This window comes from Alligator sinensis, unplaced genomic scaffold (genome assembly GCF_000455745.1).
Source record: "Alligator sinensis unplaced genomic scaffold, ASM45574v1 scaffold441_1, whole genome shotgun sequence".
Classification (NCBI taxonomy): Eukaryota; Metazoa; Chordata; order Crocodylia; family Alligatoridae; genus Alligator; species Alligator sinensis.
In genome coordinates, this window is record NW_005842313.1 from 130,932 (window position 1) to 140,242 (window position 9,311).

Below are 9,311 nucleotides of genomic sequence, written 5' to 3' on the forward strand. Positions count from 1 at the left end.
ATATTCAGTGCATTACAACTGCAACCATCATTACCTGTTGGCTCCCATTATCTCCACCTGAATAGAGAAACTATGTACTGGATTCACTTGAAATTACTTGCCCACTTGTATTTTTTAGCAAGTGCATGAGTCGCATATGATTCAGTAATGTTGTGGGAAAGAGGGCACAGTCCATATCAGTAGCAGAGGCTTGAATTCAACATGATATTTCCTGTCACAGTGACATTTACTGAAGGCCCTGAGCTGACGTGGCTTTGGTCATATTTCTTGCATTTGTGTGAAGGTCAGTTTAAAGTTAGATTACCTCTAATTATACAACTTTAATGAAGCATTTTACATGTTTTAAAGTTTAGCTCAATCACATTTGAACAGGGTTCACTTAAAGGTCTCATTGTGACGAGTTAATGATGATAATTCTTAGCACTGATATAGTCATTTTCATTGATACAGTTCAAAATAAAAAATAGCAAAGAAAAACAGTGATGGTGGCCTTCAACATGAAATACCAAACTTTCCCAGTTACTCAGCCAGTTAACCAGCCAGTCTTTATTGTAAAAAAATCAGATATTGGTTGTTTCTATTGTATTCACAGTCCAAAGCACAAAAGGAGAGCATGAAACTGCAGTCATGTGTCTAATGTTACAGAGCAAACCTAAAGCTTCTGTGGTAAATAAATAATTCCAAACTGTCTCCTTTGTGCTCCCTATGCTTCAAGCTTGTAAAATAGAGCTGTAATTTTTTTCAGTGGTTAACTGGAAAGCTGAGGAAGACCTTTTGAGATGTACTATTTAACTGGATGGATGGGAACAGTGTTTGGTAACTGCATCACGCCCATGCTAAGCACCAGAAGCTTCCTACCTTGCTTTTCAGTGAAGCAACATAAAAACCAGCCCTATCGAATTATAGAGACTTCCTTACACCTCTGAAGAGGACAAGGGCTGAGAGAGATGAGGGGTCAGGATCTGGAAATGAATCCACGGCAAGATTAGGATCCAGATCCTAAAATGATAAAAGTTAATTTGGATCTAAGGATTCTAGTCTGATTATCCTTGGTGATGCATGGGATCAGGGGAGCTGCAGTGCCGTTGTAGTACCTTCTTTTTCCTGCACAGCGTAAGTTTGAGATTTTGGTTTGAGTCCGTCACCCGTCCCCTGTCCCCGTTTTAAACCCTTCCTCTGGCACACTGGTAGTCAGTAAAATCCAAAGCCCCTATGGACCTGGGAGGTGTCCACCTTGGTATTTTACAAGGAAAGAACAAAAGCAAAAGAGATTCACACAGATGAAAGACAAGAGGATAGGAGCCTGAGACACTCAAGACTAGTGTCATCCATTTAGAGTTGGAGTTAGGGTAGTGACGTACTGTGGGGCTCTGGCGCCTGGGGGCAATGCTTGCATTTGCGCTCCCCACCCCGTCTTTCTCATAGCAAAACTTAAAGTCAGGTCATGCAATAAGAACTCTGAAGGGCCTGGCCAGCAGCCCCCTCCACGCCAGTGCCCAGGGGCCATGGCCCCCCACCTCCCTGTTGGTCCACCACTGAGTTAGGGCATCTTTTAAATCCCCCCCAGTCATCGACTGGCCCTTGGGGGACCCCCCCCCCCACTCCACATCCAGAATGGGAGTACCCACCAGGAGAGGTACACTCCTCAAAAAAGGTTGAAAACCCTGAGTTAAAGCACCCCCACTGTCATTTAGAGATGTGGGGGCGCTGAATACATGAGACACTGCAGCACACTGGAGTGTTCTGATTAATTTGAATAATTAGATTGATTGATTCATTGTTCTAATTATAATGTGTCATAGCAGACGTTGGGCACTTGCATTTGTTCTTCCTCTCACAGCCCAGTGCAAGGGGCAGAGCCAGAAGTGCCAATGAAATAGTTTTGGAAAACTCCATAGTGGAGACATAGTGGGGAAACACAGCTTGATTACTACAGAGGCATCATTCTGACTCTTAGGTCAGAATTAAAGTATGGTAGGAAGAGGTATATAGCATGGTTGAGAGGAATTGTTTTCTGTGTTGGGGTCACAAAGGAGACCAGCAAAATACTACAGTCCTCAGACTGTTTGGAGGGGACAATCAGGCCAGTTCTACTTAAAATCCTTTTCACAGAAAGGAAAGGGAAGTAGGAGGATGGCTCTGACAATACCCTTGCCTCCAAGGCTGAGGCAATTTTCCATCGTGGCTTCCTTCCTGACAATTTGTTTTGGTGTGGATTGGCCAGGATTACTCAAACCCACCATATTCTGTAGCAGCAGTCCGGTCTACAGAACCGTTCTTGCTGTAACATGATTATTTTCATATCAAATTCATCAAAAGTTTCTGTTATTTAAAAAGCTTCTGTGTTGGGATCTCCATAGGGTGGCCATTCATTTGGTTTTATAGAGGACAGTCTGGTTTTCTGGTCCTCTATTGATATGAAACCAGATACCTTTATGTCCTCTATTTTTCACCGCTTGGCACCCCTTCCCACCCCGCCAACACCGTTGTGGCCGCTTGCGGGAGCTCCCTGTTCAGCCTGCACCCACCGCTGATGCTGCCGCGGCTGCCTGCATGAGCTTGCCGCCGCCATGCCCCTGCCTGTGGGAGCTCACTGTACCCCTCCAGCCTCAGGAGACATGCAACATTCATGGTGGTGGGGACAGTTGCACTAAATGCAACTGTCCTCTACTCCTCAGGAACCTCGATGGCCACCCTAGATCTCCAGTGTGCTATAACAGACTGGAGATAATCCTTGTCACAGATTTTGAGACCAGCATGCCTCAGAATACATGGGACTTTGAAGAAGAAGAAAAAAAAGCTACCTCTTTCCAAACTACTCTATTTTCCCATTTAAATCTTATGGTGGGGAAGGGAGGGAGGGGGAAGGGAGGATGAAAATCAAAGACTGACACCACTCTCCAGGGCCTGACAAAATTCACTCCAGTGAACTTGAAAGCACAGCTTGGATCAGAAGCCTGTACATTATTTTAGCCTTTCCCTTTCCAGGACAGCTCTGCTAATGCCTCAATCCCAACCCTGCCACAGCTGCTGCAATTCCCAATCTTCAGGCAGGTTTCAGATCAGCCCAGTGCATCTGTTGCACCTTGTTATTGGCCTGCAGCATCTCCTGCCATTACATTCCCAGCCCTGCACATTTTGCTTTGCTGATGCCCTTCAGTCCTACCCTATGTCCGCTCAGTCTTGAACTCGGTGCCTTTTCTCTACACTCCACATGCTCTTGCATGCCACCATCTCCCTGATGTTTCCTAATCATTTTGAAGTGGGAGGTAGCTGTAAGCAACATGGCCAATGCCAACTAATTTGGATTTCACTTGGATTTAAGTGGCCTCAAACCCCTGAGTGACGGGAAGTCTAGTGCATCACATTTGGTACTTTAGCAGCCTGGAGCCTTTGATATTCTTTCACATATTTTTTAGAGCCCCTTGTAAATGGATTGCAGCACCATTCGTGCAGCAACTTTCCCTTCTGCAAAAAACAGCATCTGTTCTCTCGCGCCCACTATTCAGTATCCCCACATGGAGACAGGCACGTGGCACAGCCCACAAAGGCTGAAGGGAGCCTAGGATTTAACAACCTCAATGAAGATGGGGTCTGTTTATTTAGCCTACTGGCTACAGGTCAGTGCATACAGAAATGGGCTTGGCGAGCGTCTGCTGGCAATACCTCATATTCAGCCACTGCCTGCGTGAGTTACCTGGAAAGGGGGAAGGGAAGATGGAGCTTGGTTTCTATGGAGATGCCTTCCTCTCAATCTGGTACATTAATAGGAAAGTCACATCATGGGCTGCTTTCCTTCAAGCTCACTTGCTAACTTATCTGAATCAGAGAAGTGCCTGCAGATTTGGTCTCCTCATAAAGAGCCTGTCCTGAAGTGCCCTGCTGAGTCAAAGGAAGTCAAGGGAATCATTGTTACATAAAGAAGAAATTAACACATAACCTGACAAGGAAAAGCCGAGAGAGGACAATGTTAGCCCATTAACCATCTCTCTCCTCTCCCCCTGACACTTGCACTGCTTCTGACATTTCACCTACTGCATTAAAAGGGGACACCTAGCAGACCCCTGGAAATGCTGGAAGATTTGTGGCTACATTTAAAAGCAAGCAGCCCCCTTTCAGCACAGCAGCCTGACTGGCCTCAGGGTTATGCACAATGATCCTAGTGCAATGTCAACAGTTCTGGACTGACACTACCAAGGTGCCTAGCCCAGCTTGCTGCCAGGCTCCAACCTCCTCACCCTCACTTCCAGGCTCTTTGGGTCCTACCCTGACTTGATATTATAGGTTCAAAGGGAGGCTGCCCCAGGAGGCAGATGCAAGGCTCAGGGTAGGAGCATCATAAGCGGAGTACCTCTGCTGCATCCCAGGGGCCTCCAATCCACTCCGATCCTTACAGCCACCTCAATCTTTCAGTGCAAACAAAAATCAAAACATGAGCATCTGCTCTCAAACATTGAGCTTGGCAAGCACAATCCCCCCTGTCAGGGTTAACTCTCACCCTAGGGCAGGGGTGGGCAATTATTTTGGGTGGAGGGCCGCTTACTGAGCTTTGGCAAGGCATCGAGGGCCACATGACAGGCAACCAGGGATGGATAAATGTTAATTTTCTAATTTTTTTAGGGACCCCGCAAGCCAGACACAATGGCTTGGCAGGCCGCATTTGGCCCGTGGGTCACATTTTGCCCACCCCTGCCCTAGGGTAACACAAATGAGAAAGGTACAAAGTACTTCCCTCAGGTTGCTTGCCAGATAGGGTCTCTTCCACCTTGTGGTGGTACAGTCCTTGCCTCCAGACTGGTTCTACCTTAAGCAACTCCTACAACTAGACTACTTCTTCTAGGCTAAGCCCTGGGCTTTTAAGCCTCTACTTCTGCTTCCGGCCTGCCCATCACTTTGTACGCCTGTGGTGGGTGGCCATCTTATTTAGATCCCTTTCACCCTTAAGCCAGTTTAAAGGGGTTAGGCTGGCCAGCAGGCTGTAGACTCCCTCCGCCTGGTCAGTAATGGGGCAGGAACCTTATTACACTAGTCAAAAAGAAACTACATTTCTATTTGTTTGATCTCTGTTGAGCTTTCAATACCAGATGTCAGTATTATACAGACGCTTGCTAACAGCAACCATCTTGATAGAAAATTGCCATGGCATCAGCAGAGATGGGATACTCTTTTTACTAGTGGCTGTAATTTTAATATAACTGTCAGAGACTCTGTTTCTTTTTTATTTTATTTAATCATTTTTATGTAAGTCTGATATTAAAATCGGCTAGCCTGCAGTGATCTTCATCCACAAAGCAGGCTACCATCCCTACTGCTTCAGCTCACATACTCTGCTTCCATTGGCCATTCTGTCTTTGGTTTGAGATGCCCAACATGGAAGCTGATTAGTGCCAATGGTGGGGATCATTTTTATGCCATGGGTGCTTTGCTGCTAGGAAATGAACAGGGACTTGCCTACTTGTTTTGCATACCGGTTTATCAGCTTGAGATGGAGCATTTCCCTGCTTTAGCCACCGCCAGCACTGTAGTAAGAAATGCAGGAGATTTGGGTTTCATTACTGGCCTTACTCTAAAGTGATCATGTCACCTTGGTAAGTCATTTACCTTTGCCTCAGTTTTCTGTACTTTGAGAATATTTATCTACCTCATATATATTATGTCTGGGGTGAGCTAATTAATACTTTTTAATAAGATATCTTTTGTGATCCCAAAGAAGAAAGCCATTGGAAAAGGGCAACCTATTATAATACTTCAGTAGCTTGGTAGCCTGGAGCAAGACACTGCCAAACTTTTGTGATTTTTGCATGTTTTCATTTTTGGCTGTGGCTTCCAGGTTTTGGCAGCTACAGCTTCCATTTTTTAATGAGAATTGCAAGGCTGATCATCTCTGAAAAATATTGCCCCCCACCTCTAGTTTTATGCACCCAAAAACTACAGTTCCCAAAACCAGTAATCACTTGAAAATTTTGCCTTCTTAAGTAGAATTTGAAAATGAAAACACAAAGTAGAAGGCAAGCACTTCATGAAAACAACTCATCTGTAGCTTTTTCTGCCTGATTATCACTTTCTGGTAAAACTCTTGCTCCCTAGAGTGAAACTGGTGGAACACCCTCAGTAACAATTTTGAGCTGATAGAAGTAGTCATGGGGGAGAATGTGAGCTAGGCTTACCCTGCACACAAATACTACCCTCTAGACATACTACTCTAGACATCTAACAGATGTTACACAGGCAGCCAGACCTAATAGCAAAAGCCAGGTTTGGAACCAGTCACACAGTGAGAGTCAGCTGCAGACCATCCAAAGGCAAAGCAGATTGCACCCTAAAGCAAGTCTTTTGAGCAGCCTGCTGACCATTGCCTTCAGGTGAGTTTAAGTAGAGGCCTTTCTGTCCCTTTCACCCAATCTAGTGGTGTACAAGCACAGCCAGCCTAATTCACCCCACCTGGCCTATCAGCCCTATTAGTATTGCTAGTTACAGCTCCTGACAGCATGAAGCCAAGCTCTCCAGACAATTCAAGATGATGAATCGGAGCTAAAACATGTTACAAACAAGGTGAAAACACTGAGATACTTCAAAAAGAAAAAAAAAAGATAGTCATCAAACTCTGAGGGGACTGGGGGAAAAACTGATTAGAGTAGCATTTTTGGAGAGAAGCCTTCCAGGTTAGTAAATTTCCCTTTTGTAAAATTTACTAGTATTCTGACTCAGGTAGTAGGGAAGAAGGAGAGCAGGGCCAGATCAAATCAGGGCAATGGTCCATCTAGTCCAAAATTCCTTCTCTTGTAACTGTTTAAGAAAGCATATTCTTTCACTAGATTTACATTTATTGTCCCTTTGTCTCCATCTGAGCATCCTTCGTGTACAGAAGTCTGATGCCCCAGTCTAACCTAGATAGATCTGAGTTGAGTATACCTTGTACCAGGTCTATCTTAGATCATTTGCACCCATTTTGGACTAATCTGTGTGCACTAAACTTCTGTATGGTTATGGATTTAGATTGATTTCTGTTCACTTAGACCAGTCTAAGTGCAATGTCTGGACATGGCGAAGCTTATGTTCAAGCAGAGGCATGTTTAAATTATCAGCTACCCCATTATTTTGTTTGGACACTGTTTCCCTTCTAAAATAAACAGATCCAATCTTTTCAATTTCCCATCAGATAGAGGTTTGTTCCCCTGGCTGCTGAGGTCCATAGCTGGACCCTTTCAACTGCAGCCCAGCTGAGAACAGAATAATAAGGAGGTTTCTTTTTGCTGAGTAGTTACCATTGTTTTTGAACATAGCAATGTGTGTAAGCAATAAGTATGGTTCCAATCATTCCTTCCAATGTTCATTGCCTTGCACTTATCAGTGCTATATGTTTCCCTTTCACCCAAGTTCCTCTGAAGTTCTCATAGTCTTCTCTCAAAAAATAGATAAGGCTGCAATTAGTACTGATTCCATGGCCAGGGCTAACAGGGAAGCTTTCAATTACTTTTTGTTAAACTGCTTAAGTAGGAAAAGTGGAGCTACGATGCATTTAAAGGATAGGATATTTCAGTGCTCTGTGAGAGCAGTTAGACCAACACAGGTGTTTTTGAAAATCCCACGCTAAATGTTCAGGTTGGTCAGATACTGAAGGCTGCAAGAGGAAACAGAAACGGAAGCCCAAATTCAGTTCCCCTTTAGGTAGATAAAGAACAATGACATAAGCAGAATTTTGGGCCCGTTATGAAATTTCAGATCTTATTTCCTTGTGGGACTTGCCTTGCCCTTCTGAGGGCTGTGCTATGGGTACTTATTTGCTGCTGTGTTCCTATTCCATCCAGGAAAGTATACAAACTCTATGTAAGCCCCTGAAATGTTAGTCACCGTGGACTACAAACATGATCAGTGATTATCTGACACCAACAATGGCAGGCCCGGTTTAGTGGTTAGATAGAGCACTTTCTGAAGTAGAAGAACCAAGTTCCAGGCCTACCTTTCTGTAGAGGAGGTCTGAATCTACATCTTCCACTTCCTAGAACAAGTGCTTTCATCACTAGGATGGGGCATAGGTAGGGCCACTCTTCCTGTTGAAGCCTGCCCACCTCCACAGCCAGGAGGGGAAGATGTGTTGGGCCAAAAGAAGAGCAGGCCAGGGGAAATATGGTTTAGTTTGATGGTCATTACTTTTAATGGGAGAGTGCCTCCGTTTCTGCCTCTGTCCCTCCATGGTGTTTCTGCATTTTTCATTTACATGTTATTGGGATAGCCTCTGCCCCATTGGGTATAGGGATTGCGACCAGAGATGTCCAAATTTAAAGAGCACCCTGAAATAAAACAACTTTCCTTTAAGGGGTAGGAAAGTCTAGTTGCTCTCCCTTGGAAGCAGGGAAGAGTCTCATCTCTAAATGTGCGAAGACAGTTGAAATGTGTACTGGACCACTAAAAGAAGACACCACAAAGTTTCAGAATATAAACAACTGTAGTAGCTGGAATATAAGGCAAGAAGACTACAATGAATACATACATGGAGACACTTGAATATATCTACACTGTGTTGTAGCCAGGGTCCCAATAGCAGTGCATGATCTTCAATGCAGGGTGCAAAAGGCAACTCACAACTCTTGGTACATACTGGGGGATTGAAGCCCATGCCACCATAACTTCATTGCTATTGGTACTTGAGCTGCCTAGATCAAAGCCAACTTGTGTATAGCAATAAATGTTGTAGTCATACCTTCTTATCACAGCTGAAAAGGTGCAGAGCCATTAGGGAACATTTTCTCTGATCATGCTCAAGAAGTAACTGACTGGAACATTAAATTTGTCTCTGGCAGAGGTTGATATGACATGGCCAGGGGATTATCTGCACAGGTAAATGTTATTAATAAAGGGTGGTTGCAATTTCTTCCACTGGATGCAAACTAGTATTGCCTAGAGGTACTTTAGTAATTTGCCAAAGTGGGTCTTTCTTGGGCAACTTTGGTATTCCTGCTTTTCATGAGTTAAATTATATCAATATCAAAGAAAAAAAATAGAAACTACCTCATCCTGATAAATTTAAATGTTTTATTAACAATCATCTTACATTACAAGGATAATATGACAAAAGGAAAGTTCTCGTGTACATACTATGATATATCAACATAGCTCTATTCGTATCCAGTGTCCTAGGTCCTTTCACACAGGTACTATAAAGCATAGTCTGCAAAGTAATAACATTTTAATGTTCTCCGAAAGAGTGTGATATTAACATATTAATACATATGTAATAATAGACTTTTAGATACTTTTTTCTCTCATTTTGTATATGTGTGTGTGTGTGTTGGTGTGTTTGAAACTAACAG